General features: G+C 34.0%; 1 long non-coding RNA gene and 1 pseudogene across 1 annotated transcript; both read left to right on the forward strand.

Annotated features, from left to right (window-relative positions):
* Positions 1 to 2,363: 2,363 nt before the first annotated feature.
* LOC120359777 lies at positions 2,364 to 10,162 on the forward strand (annotated as a pseudogene).
* Positions 10,163 to 13,197: 3,035 nt separating this feature from the next.
* On the forward strand, positions 13,198 to 15,884 carry LOC105199511. The gene is made up of 3 exons (XR_850933.3): positions 13,198 to 13,270; positions 14,557 to 14,653; positions 15,589 to 15,884. It is a non-coding gene; the product is annotated as an uncharacterized LOC105199511 (long non-coding RNA).
* The last annotated feature ends 2,372 nt before the right edge of the window (positions 15,885 to 18,256 follow it).

Below are 18,256 nucleotides of genomic sequence, written 5' to 3' on the forward strand. Positions count from 1 at the left end.
TGTATTTTATTTCAAGCCAAATTATATAAAAGTTTTGGAAAACGCCGCTGAGAGATCCATTTAAAAACGTTGTGGCTGTAGCGTCACAATTTTGTATAAAAAAGATATTATTGTTTTTTATTAACATATTAGTGCTACTGTATAAATGTGATGTTATTGTAATGTATGTAGTGATTTAAACAAATGGTTTCATAAATAGTTATTAGAATTTGCCATCTAATAACGGAGATATTACGAGTTGCTATTATTCTTATAAGAGTTTTAATATCATCTTCATGTGTAACACATCAATGTATTTAACAATATATAATTAAAAGAAAACTAGGAAAAGCGTTTCATTAGAAGGATGGCTTTTAATGTTTTTTTGTTAATAAAAAATATATTGCAGTATTAATAAAATTGTAACAAATATTTCTTGCTCAAGTTGCGAACTCTAAACGTAACTATTTAAACTGATGCTATCATTGACAGCAAAGAATTTACACTTAGCAAGTGAAGAATCGGTCACTTTTACTTCGACTTACATTTCACATAGAATCTCTAAAGGCAAGGATCTAATGAGCTTTTCGTCAGTTAAATTGGCTAATATAGGGGAGCGTATGTAAAGCGGCTTGGACGACAGGCTCAAAGTTAAAGCGCGTGTAATCGGTAATGGAAATAGCTATAATGCGCGTTATTAATAAAACTAATACCAGGTTTCACCGACGCGACATACAAACGACCCGAGCCCACCCATACGGGATTGCGACGTGATTCGCGTACTCTATCGGCTTAAGGATTAACTCGTTTCACTGTTCCAATACCAATACCAGGCATCGGGAGACCTGAAAATTCGTGCATAGCGCCAATAACGCGTCGATGGCGCATGAATTTCCTGATACACCGGACTACCGGACCTGTGGATTAAACCGCAGGCTGACCATTGAAATGTCTACGATAAAATATTGTTCTTTCATGAATGAATAATTTAGAGTTTACAAACCAAATCGATTCTTTAAAGCCGAAGCGTGGCGTTGACATCTATTTTATCATTCTTTTTATTTCTTTCGCCGATGTTACTTCTTTTAACAACGAATTAATATGTCTTCTCAAAAGGAAAAGAAAACATTAATATCACGCGCCACGTAATTATTTCTTTATTCTAAAAATAACTTTCTCTTTGGCGTAATATTTGTAAATGTATACATCAAAAGAATCTCTTTCGTAATATCAGTGTTAGCAGACATTAAAATTATTTTTATGGCACGCAGGTATTTTTCATACTGAGAATAATTCATCCTCGCGTAATTTATCTACGAGCAACCGCGCTTTAAATTTTATTTCAATGAAAAAAAAGAACACGACTTTGTAGGTATATTATATTTTGCATAATTACGAGAAGCTTTTGCGAAATATATAAATATATAGAGCCCATACACTACCGAAGCGTTGTTGCAAAAAGCTTTCAGAAATGCCACAAAGCTTTTTTTATTGTATGTGCAACACTTCTGAAAAGATTCTGCAAAATGTCATACAAAACGTTGCAACAGAAATGTTTCTAAAGTCTTGCGACATAAAATGTTGCAATAGAAAAGTTTCTAAAATCTATCACATGCAATAAATTTTTTAATTGAACTTTTTAAAACTTGTTTTCTTGCTTTTGTCGACAAGTGAATATTTTCTAAGTTCGCTTATGTTAAGTTTATGCACAAGAATATTATATATATAAAATATTTTTCTCTTATGTATATTGTGCATTCTTTTTATTAAATGTTTCAGAAATCAGATTTACGTTTATTATATTAATCAGATTCCCAGTAGTAAATAAAAATTTATAATAAAAACACTAACTGTATTTTATACATAAATTTTATTGTAACTCTTTAATTCTTGTCATTCTCTGAAAATAATAAATTTAAACAGTAATTTAGAATTAATGAAAAGAAGAAGTATAAATTTATTATATTCAAAGAACTACAACCAGCAATATTTCAGAAAAATTTTAGATTTTTTTGGTAATCTTTAAGTAATACTTCTGCAAGACTTCAAGTATAAGAATTGAAGACATTTTGCTGTCCTAGAGACGTCTCTGCAACGTTGCAAATATATTTTGAAACCTTTCTAAAATATTTTATTTTTTAAATTAAAAGTTTTCTGAGACATATTTGAAAAATATCAACGCTGTATGGGACATCAACCGAATTGGTCGAATCAAAGCATGGACATATGCACACACGCGTAGACACGAAACAGCATTTAAATCGATACTGGCTTATGTGCGATTTTCAAGAGCATTTAACCGGGAATTAGGCGGCACGGTCAATAAACGCGACGGACCGCAGATGAGCGGAACCCTTGCTTACCGTTACATATGTCATGCACGAATGTGGCTGCCCCGGTGTGACGGTGTAACGAAGTGTTTTCGGGTGGGAAAGTTTCCCAGAACTTTCGCCGAGGAAGCGTCAGGATGGAGAACACGGGACACGGACATACGACATGACTGCCAGCTCATTCTGCACTTCGCCGATGTCCGCGGACAAGTTCGAATTAGCAAGTGCGCCAACTTGCGGAATGCCGATTGGTGGTCGCTCGCTCCGCTGCACGCCTCCCCAAGAGAGGAAGAGACCGGTGTAGAAGGTATTCCCGCGCCCGCGGAATTCGCGTTGATCACACTGGAGGAACAGGCTTCTTCCTCCCAAGAATAGGAAACTTCATTTTCCGGTTATGAGTTTTCCCAATAAAAAAAACAAACAAAAAAGAAATGAATTGTGAATCGCAAATCGTGTTTTATCAACTCGAATGGGAATGACGAGGACATTCGTTGATGAAGAGTTATTCGATTTTCTTCATCATTATGCTCGTTTGAAGAGCAGAAACTTCTAAGCGACGTATGTGCTTCCAACCGCAAAATATTATACTTTGAGACTCATATTTTTGACATAAATATCGCTTCGCGTAACATTAAATATCTTACGTACCGTAAAATACCTTATCGATATATAAGTTGAAGACGACGTACGTTCATACATAGTGGAATATGGAAAAATCATAATTCATGGTCAAAGTACGGCGGTATTCATATTACGGAACGTGCATTGGACTGTCGGTATGCGGGCGCATCTTACACGGAATTTGATGCAGGTATGCCGAGCAGGACGATCGTGTGACGCCAGCGGTAGCCCTGGAGCTGTTGTCGAATCGACATAAAGGGGCCTTGCTATCATGATCCCCTTCAGCTGCCAAATCCTGAGAACGATCCCATCTACGAGAGCCTCGACACTCGAGGCTGTCTCGTGGCCATGAAAGCCATTGTAAATGGGACACTCTATTCCTCGATTGCGCTAATCGCCCTTCTCTTCGTCTTGTAGATATACGCATCCAATATTTGGTGTAATAAATACGTGGACAACACCGCGTGGGATTGAAAAGGAATGCGTTATTAGTAACGCCTTTGTCATTATCTTTTTTTTAACGACGAATTTGTAACGACGTTATATTTCTTCATTAGCAAGGATAATGAAAATTAGTAACGTAGTTTCGTGTTTAGTCGTAACAAATATTATTGTTACTTTGTATGTATAATGCATATGAATAAAAAAAGGCATAAGCGAAGTTGGACAAAAAGGAATATTATGTTTTATCGTATTTCGATTAATTGTAACTATTGTAGATTTCACCTTGAAACGACATAAACAATTAAATATTACTTTAAAAAGGAACTGAAATTGAAACGCTAGAGAAAATTGTAATAATTCTCTACTTTTTGAGTAACAACTTACCTTTTCAAGGGATAGAATGTAAAAGTAACAAATTCTTTTCAATGAAATGGTAAACGTGTAATGCGCTAATGAGTTAACAATTTAAACGTAACTTTCTGTGTATGTCATAATAACAAAGAACTTTGACTGTAGTGCGTGCATACATGTCGGCTGCGTTTGCTTCAGCACTCACAGTGCTGCAAGCATTATTTCATCCTTGTTGTTTATCAAATATTAAACAAGAACAAATGATACTTACAAACGCTATGAGCACCAAAGCGAAAATGCAGCTATAGTAACATTACACCGAGCGTGTCTAACGTTTGGTAGAAAGGATCAGATAGAAAAAAGGAGTTGTTAAATTTTTTCTCTCTCTGATTCACGTAATTGTTTCTTCTCTCTTTTATTATTAACTGCCTTCTATCTCTTTCTACGTAATTTTCAAATTTGCGCTGCTAAGACGTCGAGTTTAATAGAGGTTGTTTACTGTTAAGTTTTACTTTTTAGTTTGTCAAGGTGGGCAAACACGTAAAATATAATAATAATAATAATAATGACTGACGTCAGATGATAAAAACGAAATTATGATTTAACTGTTAATAAAATTCAAAGAAGACATAACATTTACATTTTAGTAGTTATATATTTTGTGACCTGCGTTAAATAGTTTTTCTGAACATTATCCTTAGTACATTTACATAATTAGTAGCAGGCATTCTATGAGCGGACATAATAGTAGCGCAAAAAGATAGTCATAAAAATGGTCGTTACCTGAGGAACTATTATAATAAATTAGATGATATAAAGCGTTTCCTATATTTCGACATTTCGTGCAGAGAACATTCTGTCTCGTGATCAGCAGTAAGGCGTTTTTCTGTATGAAATCTTATGAAGATTCGGCTCAAATAAAAAACCGAAATGTGTTTAATTATAATTTTATTAATAAACTATTTTGTTATTAAATTATTTGTAACCTCTAATTACTGCATTCGACTTGCATTCACCTCTATTTTTACAGTTTCGAATAGATTATACAGTACCGTTAAACCATGTAAGGGTGACGAGCTTTTGGGTGGTTGATAAAATTGAATGAGGATTACTACATAAGCGGATATTACCCCTATGAACTGAAAAATAAGTTTACATCATTAAATTTCTTCAATATTATTTATATTGCAATTTCAAAGTTAATTCTTCGTAAATTATAATAAATAAGATATGTACTCACGCCACTAAAAAGAGCATTGTTTATTTCGAAGAAGTTATAGGCCGTAAATGCTACTCGATATTGTTTCAACTGAATCGAAAAATCATTGATCTCGTTTCTGACACAGTCTTGGTCCAGGTTTTTGCAATTTAATACAAATTTGTATATAATTATTCTGGTCCTGTTGGCTTCTTGACATGCGAGCGTGCAAATCCAGCATACTAGACCGAATTGCGTCACATGTAGAATCCAAAGAATAATATGTACGATAATAAACGTATAAGTTTTCTCTGCGATGCCCATATAAATTCTGAACAGCGTAGCCACGACCATGGTGAAGCTATTTGCCGAAAGGATCAAGAGATGAAGACCGTGAACATCGTTTACCATGATGACAAGGTCACAAATACCTGTGTAATATAATTTATTCGACTAATACTTGATATCAATATTACTGCAATTTCTTCATGATTGTATCAAATTTGAGTGTTACATCTATACTCAAGATTATAATGTATAAACAATACAAAAGTTAATATTTGCAGAAACTTACTATTATACAATATTCTGATGCGTCTAATCTTGAGCGCGATCCGTGATACATCGAACAGCTGATCCAATTGTCCGATTAATTCATTTATCGCTTGGAATCTTAAATACAGCACATAGATGACAACATCGAGGACGAAGCTGTTGATCAATGACTGCGCCAACATGAAGTAGAACAATAAATCAGATATAAAAATATACTCTGGATGTGTAAAGTAATAATATAGGGTGTGCGCGATCAGGAATACAGGACAGCAAGCGACTGTCACGAAAATCGCTAGCGCCTCTGTGCTTTTTATTGGTCGATCATTAATGGACGTTTCTCTCCTGAGCTTCTGATCGAGCTTCTTCATTCTGTCCATCAGCTCCGGCCACTTATTATACTGCCTGATTCCGTGATAAACGTAATAATAAGCCGCCACGTGACCGATCACTCTGTTCATACAGTACATGAACTTGTATACATCGCTGTCAAAAGCGAAGGCAGTATCGAAGTTGACGAAATCTAACGCGCAGTATGCCGTGCCAATGAAACACACGACTAGATAAACGATACGTATGATTATCGTTATAATCTTGGAGCACTTTCGCGGACGCGCAACTCCGACGCCCAATAGCCAGGAGGTGTACAATATTGGACGTAAGGTGCGCTCTATCGAAGGCGAATTGTTTTTAACACGCATCTTTACATGGATCTTCTCTTCCATTTTTGCCTCTTGTTTTCTTGCTATTCGATGCGTTTTGTAAATGAGTATGGTTGTTAATTAAAGCTTCTCGCAATAGAGAGTTTACTGTAATCTTTATTAGATTACTTTAAACCAGCGTGAAAAATCTTCTCCATATATTTTTATTATCTTCTTTATACGTTTTTATTACAATATCAACACACGTGTGTAAAGAATGTGAAGATAGCGATGCAACTGCGAGAATGAATAAAATTGAATGAATTGGAGATTACCATGTTATATTTGAAGCACAGAGCTCCAAATTGTGCTGTATTATAAAGTTTCAGTATATTTTTTTTATTTAAAATAAATAATGAAGTTTTTCTGGAAGCGAAACACTTTGACAAGCGCACGTAGAGAATTCTCTGTGATGTTTCACGTAAGAATAAAGAATGATGTACTACTTTCGCAATTTCTGTTTAGATTGCGTGACATTAGCTTCTCTCCATAAGCGTAATGCACTTTTAATTAATTAAATGGATAAAATAAATATTAATTAACTTGATACGTGCAAATACAAACGAGGGAAGATAATGATCAATGACGTAAGTAAATTAAGAACATTGAGAGAGAAAAATCAAATTTATTTTTAAATGGATATGAGTTGAAATATTGCATTATAAAAAATTACATTTTTAATTTTACAAAAATTACAATATTTAAATTGCTTTTATAGGTACTGCATCCCTACTAATATTTTTTACATAAATTAATAATTGTTTCGTATATTTTACTCTTCACAGGCAAAAGTACCATCTTGCAATTTTTCATGCGCAACGATGTGTTAATGGAAAATAAATTCAATGAGAATAAAAAGAATACTACAAACCATAATTTTTTTTAAAGGTTAATATTTATGTGTTATTTCTAAAAATGTTAAAATTAATTTTTTGAATATAAGTGATATTTCTTAAATAAGAGTGAATTTTTTAAAATTATTTAGATAAAGATCATAACAATGATTAAAGAATGTAATCGACTAAGGAATCAGAAAGTGCTCTTAATCGAAAAAAATTCGAAACTTGTCAAATTAAAAGGGAATAATAAGGGCATGATAAAAGATTCAGTGGAGGTGGTAAAATATTTTTTGTTTTCTTAAAATAACTCACAATCAATAAATATTTATTGAAAAGAGAAAAAGGAATGTATTTGTGCAATTGGAGGAGAGAGGGGGTGTGCTGTGGCATATTAACAAATATTGTCAAATAAACGCATTTTTAATTATAAAAAATTACAAATAAATGATCCTTTGTAGATGTTACATACTAATAATAAGTGTCACAAAACAAGATTTTATAAACATTTTATAATATATGTTTTTATTGACAAAACTTTTTTAATAATTTTTTGGTTAAAAAAAAATTACTTTTTAAAATAATTTCTTTGCTGCTAGTAAGCATTATGCAACGTCTACTATGAGGTTGTAAAGTTGCAAGAGCGGTCATAACATCAGTAATGCAAATGGCTCGCGACCCTCTTCCGTATATAACATAACTTCATATGTCGAATTCATATATACGTTGCGTCACACATTAAATTCAATTGCATTATTTGAAAGCCACATTCAAGATCTTCAAGCTAGGCTAAAGTTGAACATTTAATATCTAACATACTTTTTAAAATTACGTAAACAGTATGTGCATGTAAAAATCTTTGGTACTTGCAAAACATAAATTCAGCTTTTACAAAAACAGTAAATATTAATAACTAGTAACCATCTTACTATACCTAAATAGACTGTAACGAAGTACTTTTAACGATCTTTTATCTAACGATTTAACACGAATTATCATGGTGTCTCATCATCCTGTACTTATTTCATGATCCCTCTCTTTTATATATTCTGTTATATTATTATTATACTTATACTAAATTTATATGTTTACTTAAAATATACGTACATAATTATACTCTTATATGTATTATATTACTACATATAGTCATATATATTTTATATATTAATTGTGTGTTTTAAAAATTATTTTATAATATTTTTTTTTAAATAATAACATACTCTTTCTTTTTAAAAATGAATAATACACATCAACAATTTTTAATTATCAATGTCGGACATCTACACAATTCAATTTCAAGCCCGAAACTGCAAATCTTAAACAGCACTGTTTTAAAGTTACTAATAAGAACAATAAAGTTTGATCACTTAAATTTACAATTATATAACATTTTTTACAATTTTTTAGAAGGAAAAGGGTTTGCACGATTAGATAATTGTTATTATTATTATTATTATTATATTGATTTTTACTTTAATAACGTGATATTATTTGAAAACCACATTCAAGACCTTCAAACTATTTCTTGTTTAATTTAAAACTGCGTTTTAGACTGAAAATTTATTTGGCGCAAAATTTTTGTGAACTTGAAAATGTACATAATATCAGCGCTATGATCTATACAGATATGACCAATAAGGTATTTCGTTGATATTGTGTTTTCACATAGTGGTCGAATTTTAATATGATTTAAAACGTTTTACTTGACGAGTGCAGTTTTAATAACAATTAGCGAGACGCCAAATTTCTCTTCTCTCTCATTCATTGACTCTATAAGTTATATAACTATTAGGTTTCCAAATATATTAATCTAAATATTCAAGTTTTAATACGTAACACAAGGGAAATTGGAAGTATCACGCAGTGATACTTTTTTTTGTAAATATTCGTGGTATTTACATTTTTACGCAACGCTCGTGATTAATTTGATTTGCAAGTGTTCGCCATCTAGCAACGCGCAAAAAGCAACGTGCACCGGCATTTCCAGTTGACATCCTTCGCGGCTCGTTTCATCTCGCTCAAATTTAATTCTGCTTTCGGTACCCTTTGGGTAAGGTTCCCGAACGCGATCTTGATGACATTAACCTGATGCGGTTAATTTAACGCACGACGCTGCGTGTGGCCGTTATTTTAGCCACCTGTAAAAAGCAAGATAATCTCATCAACCGCCATCCTTTCTCAGGCTTTTCGCCTCTCTTGCGTGTCACACTCGTACATTACTTTCGACTGACACGATCATGAAATGACGTCTAAATATAGACAGAAAATTGTCATTTTCTTTATGGCGCGGCTTAGAAACGAAATGTAATAAAATGTTTTCGACAAATGAAGGAGAGACTTGATAGATTGGTGTATCGTAACATTCCTATGTTTCTACGAGAAGAACTACGTTGCCGGAGATTGTGAGACCGTAAGAGGGACAATATACAGCGGTGATGCGAGGAAAGAGACAAAACAAAGGAGCAGACAAAGCGATGGAGTATATTAAAGAAAAGAATGACAAAAGAGAAGTACGACAGAATGAGGTAAGTGAGGCTGGCGGATGGAAGTTAGAGGGTGAAGGGAGAAACTGAATGAGACAGGTTGCAAAACAAAGGATATTGCATCACATCTTGATGACGAGCGCACGCGTTCCCCTTTTCGAAGCTAGAGATGAAATATTCCTAAAGCTTCGAGTTACAGAACAACACACTGTCAAAAACGTACCTACCATGATTTTTGTTCACGCGGAGGAACAAATGTAGCAGTAAGTCTCGAATAATATAAAATAATGGTAAGAGCGCATCGAGAGGAGAACGAACGAGAAATAAACGAGAACACGAGGTAAAAATAATAAATAACAAGATAGATAAACAGAGAGAGACAGATGGACGAGGTGGATAGAAAAGGGCTCTGCTAAAGGATTCCACAGCATTGTTCCGCACTTTCGTCACCGCGCTGATACGACGTCACGTACCGCGATACGCGTAAAACATTCGTTCGCGTACTCCAGGTTGGCGTGGCCGCGCTGTCGACGCGCTCGATTTTACTGCCGCGAGAAATGCAGCGGCGCTCGATCGGATTCGATGGGTCGCATTGCCCGGATAGTTCTACGGCCGCCTGGATTTTGGGAATGCCGCTGGACCTAATCTCTGGCAGATCGAGCGGTAGCTGGTAGCGCTGGCGCGACCGTCCGCGAATCAAATCAATCGGTGACAAATAGACTGAGCGAGCGAACGAGCGAGGCCCCTCGTCTTCGTCGGCCCACGTATGGTATAACGTTGCCCATCGAGTCGTTGCGCTCGATCGCCGAACTTGATGGAATTTGATGGAGATTTTGCGCGGTAAACGAGGAGCGATTCCGCAAAACTCAATCTCGCTGCTTACACTCGTTTCGGGAGAGTGCGTCGAGCCAGCTGCACCATCGGGCACGTGATTCGGAAAATAGATTTGAATAACCGATCGCGCGTTAATCCACCCTTTTTAATCGAACGGTAGAAATGTCGTTTCTCCCCTCGATTAATTGTAATCGCTGCGCAATCTCCCTTTTCCAAAATGTAACCAGACCAGTTCTGTCCAACACTTCATCTATTCGCCTCGTCTAGCCAGTGCTCCACCTAGTCCGCGTGCAAATTCATTTTCGTGTGAAAACTTTCAATTTATACTTGTCCTATAAGTGTGTAATATTATTTAAATATTAAATAATATTATTTAACATTGATAAAAAGTGATTATACGTCTATTCCAATATATGAGTATTACCGAAATATATATAAATAATATTATTTATTTCAATATTTTAAATTATCGGAAATATTATAGCTTTTAAATGTAATAATAGTAAAGTTTGTGAATATTTTATGTATAATAATTCACATTAATTTTTGAACTAAAATAATATTCGTAGAACATTTTTATAATATTCCACGGATATTAAAATAACGTATCACGAATATTACGTAAAGCTGACTCCAGTATAATATTAATGCAATGTTCCCATAATATTAAAAAACATATTTTCGGAACATTATTTTAATTTTTAATAATATTCGTATAACATTCTGGGAATATTGTGTGCTTATAGGATGGATATAAATGTACGCAGTAAAATAAATTTTACACATTTTATTTCGGCGACGTGTATGGCCGATAGAGAATCGATGATCGATTGGTAGCTTTTGATATTTGGCATTGATACGCAATAACGACATGCAACATCAGTTTTAACGCTATACCATTACGCTTGCGTAATCCATGCGAATATATCTACGCACTATAATTCTCGCGCAAATATAAAACAAATATCGACAATTACTGACAGCTATTCGATCAAAAAAGATTTAATTCCTCCCCCTTCCAAAAAAAAGTTTATGGAACATGAAAATTTCACGAAATTTAACGCGATCCCGATAATAATTCGAAAATCGGTGTTAAAATCTCTTGATGATGACGCTCCGGATAATCGATCACCCAGATAGATATACTTAACAAGGGATTCTGCTCCCGAGAATCGGTCGCGGGTGATAAATAAGAGGTAGGAGATTCACAAACGTCGATAACACACCGCCGACAAAATACCACCGTCGAACTCCTCTCGCGGAAAAGCCGCTGTCAATCGATGCGATTCGTAAGATAGAGCGTCGAGTATGACGACTGAATACAGAATCGCGTGGCACCCGTAAATCGCTTTGTTCTCCTATCGGCGGCGCAGCAACCGTGCCGAGGCGCGGGGAGGTTCTCGAGACAGCGATTTCGCCGTTTCATTTTCAATGGCGATAAAAATCACGTCGAAGGCGGGACGTTTAATCGCGCGACGATCAACACGTTCTCGTTACCGTGCGCGACATCGTTGCGCGATTGCCGGAACGTCGCTCTATACCCGACGCGATTTATTCGGCCAGATTTATTTCAGGATCACGGAGCGCTTTCGCGCGCTCGCCGGGATTCTCCGTCCTTGCGCGCAGGATGGCGCGTGACGTATTCGAAAATAGATGAGATTTTGTAGGAATCGAACGACGCGCCGATTCGAGAGAACGGCACTGAGGCGGCCGTATGCTAACAACTACGATTCAAACTCGCGTCATCGATTTCCAAAAGGAATAAGGCGGCGCGGCGGCGAGACCGGGGCGATCGCACAACACGCCGGTGTTGTGCGAAGAGCCCGCGCGTATGAATTTTGCAAACAGCATCTCGGTGAAAGACCGCGAGATGCATCGCGATAAAAGAGCGCACGGTCTCGAAGGCTCAATGAGATTCTGTCAACACGGGCGATACGCAAAATATAAACCGTGCGAAACGCAATGACAACATAATAGCAGAGGATGCACCATATTGCATCTCTTGCTGCGCGCAAGAAAACAGACAATTGCAGATATTTCAAATATTTTTTTGAACAACGAACTAAATTTGCAGCAAGACACATAATTCAGACTTCAGACCGTCAACAAAATTTTTATAATTACATTACATTATTTATGTTTCGTAAAAATAATCCAAGTAGTGCATGTAGGTTTTACATACGTTTCCTTTAAACGGTTGTTAAACATTAAATACGTTTACTTTATTAAAATGTAGTGAGATCCTAAAAAAACCTTAAAAAAGAGAAAAAATGTACCCCAAGTATGTAAAAAATATTATATTTAAAACTGTATGCATTATTAAACAAAAAATTACCTATTCAAAAATAATTATAAAATCACTCTTATTAGCTCGGTTAAAAAATTAATTAAACTGATAAGTAAGATGTAGAATAAATAAATTATGTATTATAATAAACTGTTTAACATCGTTGATTGATTAAGAATTAAATAAATAAACGACTATATTTTTCTTCAAAAATGATATTCTATTAATTAAAAAGTATATAAATATAAATATAATTATATAACAGTATAAATATAACAATTGCGTTTTAAAAGTTAATTATTGTATTGTAATTTAATTTTGCAGAATCAATTGAATACTATAAAATGATTTATGTATATTATCAAAATACAAAATACTCTTTAAAAGGCGGAAATGCAATGAAACATAAAGATGTTTAGAATTAATATCTTTAATTACAGAGATAAGAATGTAACTTTGTAACAGTCCGCTAAACAAATGTTTCTTTTCATACAGCAGATAATGTAAGCAATATATTTACGGTATTTATTCACGTGCATAGTACAAATAGCCTATAAGGTACGAGTATAAGTAGCCCGCAAAGATAAAGAATCGAGTAGTTGCGATCATATAAGACTACGAACCACATAATCAGTCCGCTATCCAAGAAAAACGGTAAGTTCTTACATTTATCTAATTTTATAAAGTAAACGTCCAAATTAATAATAAACTATTTTTATAAAACTATTTGTATTATAAAAATTTTTAATTATTTCTTATAGAAATAATTAGTTTCATCATTTAAAAGATAAATTAACGTAAAGTTGCTATTGTTATTTTTCTAGTTTTTACTATTTATTATATTGAGTTGTTATATAAGTTTGTTCGGTTCTTCTACCTTTCTTTCAATGTAACATAAGTTGGGAAAGATATCAAACTTTTCTTCTAAAATAAATTTATTAAGTTATGGAATTAAGCAATGAAAAATTAATACCATATTTTTGAGACTTTTATTCATTTGTACAAATAAAATAATTAAATTTTTGACATTCCATGAAAAAAATAATTAATTGAGTTCTCTAAAACTGGCATCTTTCCCGACGAGTATGGGTAAGATGCCACCTTTTATGAAAAAAAGTGTTACAGCTATTTAAATAGTATGATATAACAGAAATTTGCATGTTTTGCTTATCTATACTATATACTAATTCAATTATAAAAATTTTCAATTATAAAAACACAAAAATAAGTGATAAAATGTAAATGGGCAATTTGGAAAACAAGATTTTACACTTTCATGTTTTTATGGATTTAAATAACATTTTACAAATTTAAAATGTTTAGAATTATATAAAGTACACAAAATTATAATTTTTTAAATATTTATTTATTTTAATAAAGATGTCAAATTGAATACTTACGTTTTAAAACTTACAAATAAACATTATATTATTTCTTTTGTCCAAATGTTAGGAGATGTTAGGAAATGTGCAGCTTACATATATACATACATATAAAAATTTCACAAAATATTATTTATATTAATTATGTGACCGTCAAGAAACAGTGCTCAAAACTGTGTAACAGTTTTAAAGTAAATGTTGAACCACAGAGTTTAGCTATTGTGTTATTAAATATTACAAAAAGTGTATTTTACATCTAATCTTTCTGTATTCTTACAAAATCTTTACTGATTCTTATTAGTATTTTTTTTCTCTTTATCGGAATTTTCCTTTATAATTGCAGCTTCTTAACAGGTTAATGCACACTTACACATGATATACACGATTGGCTTCCCTTAACTAGTATCTTCCCCCAATTTATCTTCCATTAAAAATTTTTAATATATGTTTTATAGTAAAGAACGAACTTATGTAACAACCCAATATTTTTATTGTGCTATTATATATCGTATCGAATTTTAAATATGCATAAAAAATAATAATTACAAAAATTTTTAGCAAAATGAAATTCGTTATTTTCACTATTTTTGTTATGATCGCTATGGCTTTTGCTGCTGCCCAAACAAATGGAAAATGCAGTAATGTGGGTGGATATGTAAGTATTTCGATGGTTTGTCCGGAAAGTAATGAGAATGATTCTGGAGCAATATTTTTATTGAAATCAAGTTTAAATACATTTAGTAGTTTTCAAAGTAGTTTCCTTAAGAGTTTATACACCGCGTCCAACGTTGCTACCACTCTTTATAACAGCGCTGGAATTGTTCAACGAAGACACTGTTCAAGGTCTTCGTCACAGCCGGACGTTTCCCATGGTCCCAAAATGGTTTTCTTTCAAGTCAGATTTGATACGAGGGAACAGAAAGAAGTTGCATGGGGCCATGTCTAGGCAGTAGGGTGGTTGTGGAAGCGTTGGAATGCTCTTTGCAGCCAAAAACTCCCTCATCGGTAACGCAGTGTGGCTCGACACGTTGTCGTGATGAAGTTCCAGGTGGATTTCTAAGCGGACGTGCGCGACTTTTTTTCTCAAACGGTCGAGTACCTGGACGTAAAATGCTGCGTTTACTGTTTGTCCGATCGGTATACAAACTTCTTGTGGACGACTCCTCTGCGGTTGTGACGAGGATCTTGAACAGTGTCTCCGTTGAAGATTTCCAGCGCTGTTATGGAGAGTGGCAACAACGTTGGACACAGTGTATAAACTCAAGAGGAGTACTTTGAAAACTACTAAGTGTATTTTAACCTGATTTCAATAAAAGTATTTTCTCCAGAATCATTCTCATTACTTTCCGGACAAACCATGTATTATGCAAAAATAAATTTTCGTATTACAAAGTAAATGAGAAAACGAGAAACTAAAACAGAATTATAAAATTTTAAATTTGTATTTTGTTTCCTATATTATTCATACTTGTAAACTTACTATATCCAAATATTATTATAAGCCTGCGTTTGTGTAAATGCAATATTAAGTAACATTAATTTTTAATATCAAATAACATGTCTCAAAATATTATATTTTAAATATTTTAGTGCCGAACCACCGATAATTGCTGCCGTGATTTGCTATGTATGTCCTATCTCAGTAAATGCGTGACCGGATCGTCACTAGGCGGGAAATAAACGGCTACTTCCGATACAAGACATTAGTTTCTGGGACCGCTGAGTCATATCCACCAAATATGCTAAAGAAATTTTGAAAGAATAATTACTTGGAATTTCTTTTTATCTAATCAAGGATACTACTTTAATATCTCTTCTTATTTAACCATGGTGTTATTTTTCTTTTACATATATGTAAAAAGTATTTAAATAGATGCATTCAAAAGCAATTTAACATTCCTTGTTTTATTAATTAACAATTAATTTTACACTCACTCATATATAAATGTAAGTGAAAATCCTAATACGAAAATGTCGAAACTATAATACTTTTTAAATGAAAAGTATTTATAGGAGGCAAATCAGGTAGTCCATAATTCACGCGTTCAGTGACGGTACAGTGACAGTGGGTGTTCTTGTGCTTTCGTAAACTTATTATTACATTGAAGTAATTACGATGATGTTGAAAGACTCCATTGATTGAATTGTATCTAAACATAATTAGCAAAACTCTTTGTGCGATCTTAAAAAAATTTTTGTTCGTCAAGTTAGTGAAAGCAATACGTCGTAAAATTTGAAAATTGTTTTACTTAAAAAGAACATTTTTAAAATATTCAAATGTAAATATACTTTGTATGTTGAATAACGTACTTTTTTAAAACACTCCTACCAAGTCCATGGATGTTTGAAACATCCATGATTGAAACTAAATCTGAATGTCCATTGGATGTCGCGTGTTATCTGGACAGTTTAGTTCGCTTTACTTGCGTACGACCACCAATCGTAATGAAACACCCTGTATATCGTGTTACAAAAATTAGCGTAAGCGACGCACGTTCCTAGGGTCGATACAATTCTCATATACACGGAGACTGCGATTTTATAAATGAATATCCGCGCCGATTCGGATCGCTGATATTCGATAGCGCAAGATAGGAATATCTAATATGAATTCCGTGTTCCCATTCAACTACGTCGAAACGCTATACGGCAGCACGTAATGTCGAGGAAAGGAAAATCGCCTCGTTGCTGCGATTCTTACGCAGGCTTATCGGAGACATTGTACCCCGACGAGGAGAACACGTGTTCTCCTCTGAGCGAATTTAAGCAATTCAAGCAGATCAAGCATTTAATGAAATAATACCGGGGCTTTGCCGTAACTTCCGCCACGAACAATTGAACGACGTCGTAGCTCCTTCTATTTGATCCCACCGCAGCAGGCGCGACAGCGTTAGAGAACCACGATGGAAAAAGCATAACGTGGACTCAATTTAAACTGTCATATATACGCCAGCAAGAAACACGCCGCAACGAAGAGAGATATCACGCAGATCCCGGGAGGATTTATTTCGTTGCATCCCGCGTTTCGCGTTCGCGCGCGCGCCATCGCTAAAAGTGACAAGATTTCAACCCCTCGCTCCTTTTGACATTTTCATCCCTTTTATCTCTTTGCACTTCTCCCTCGCATGCCGCGCCGTTATGGAGAGTTTCTCTGTGAATCCGCAACGAATGACCTGCTCATAAATATCGACGTCCACGCGTATCGCTGGATAATTCATAGGAGACGACTGCAACGGAAATCGACAGCTTAAGCGACACGTACATAACACATATCCTTCAAAATAGAATAATTATCACAAAATAGCATTTTGTCGTAATTAAATCTATCTAAAGTTTAACTATGAGATATAGAACTGAAATAATTTTATTTGAATCATTAAAATAGTTATAAAATTACTGCCAAATAATTTGTCATTCCAACATCTCGCTTGAGCATCCCGCATAATTATTTTGATGATCCTGCAAAATTATTTCTGTATTCAGGTAAATTTGTAGATTCTTTAATAAAACCATTCTTTCCATATAGGAAACGACTGCGATGGAAATCGACAGCTTAGGCGATGCACATACGAGTATCCTTTACAAAATAGTATAATTATTGGAAATTAACATTTTATCGTTATTAAATTATCTATTTAAAAATTTTACTAGGTACAGATTTGAAAATAATTTTGTTGGAATAATTAAATGATAAAATAATAAAAACATTCAAGTATGATGAACAATGCTGTAAAAAAGTTAAACATTTTAGCTACTTGAGTATTTTACATGACTACTTTGATGATCTACAAAATCGTTTTTAGATCTGTATCTAGCTAAATTTTTACATTTTTTTTTTAACAGAATCAGTTTTTCTGTGTAGGAAAAGATTGCATTGGAATTCGAGAGCTTAATTGAACACGAAATGACACATGTTTTATAAAATAATTAAGAAATTGTAGTATTTTTAATTATTATCAGATAATAAGCCTCGCTTTCAAATAAATACATTTTATAGATATTCGTGCCTTTTCTTCGAAATTATGTGTGACTTGCATAGAATTACAATACATTCCTTTCGATTTTTATTTGCTTAATATCGATGGTAATAACGTTGTACCCAAGAAACTCGGGAAAATCACTTGACAGAGTTTCCGGACGTTATTTATTTTTAAACCACGGCACGGCGCACCTATTTAAACTTTCTGCAACCTTCGGAAGGGTAATCCACAGTCTTCTAAAGGGCGAGCTCTGACGAAATTTTCCGCGTCGAATTCAA

This window comes from Solenopsis invicta, chromosome 16, assembly GCF_016802725.1.
Source record: "Solenopsis invicta isolate M01_SB chromosome 16, UNIL_Sinv_3.0, whole genome shotgun sequence".
In the NCBI taxonomy this organism is placed as follows: Eukaryota; Metazoa; Arthropoda; class Insecta; order Hymenoptera; family Formicidae; genus Solenopsis; species Solenopsis invicta.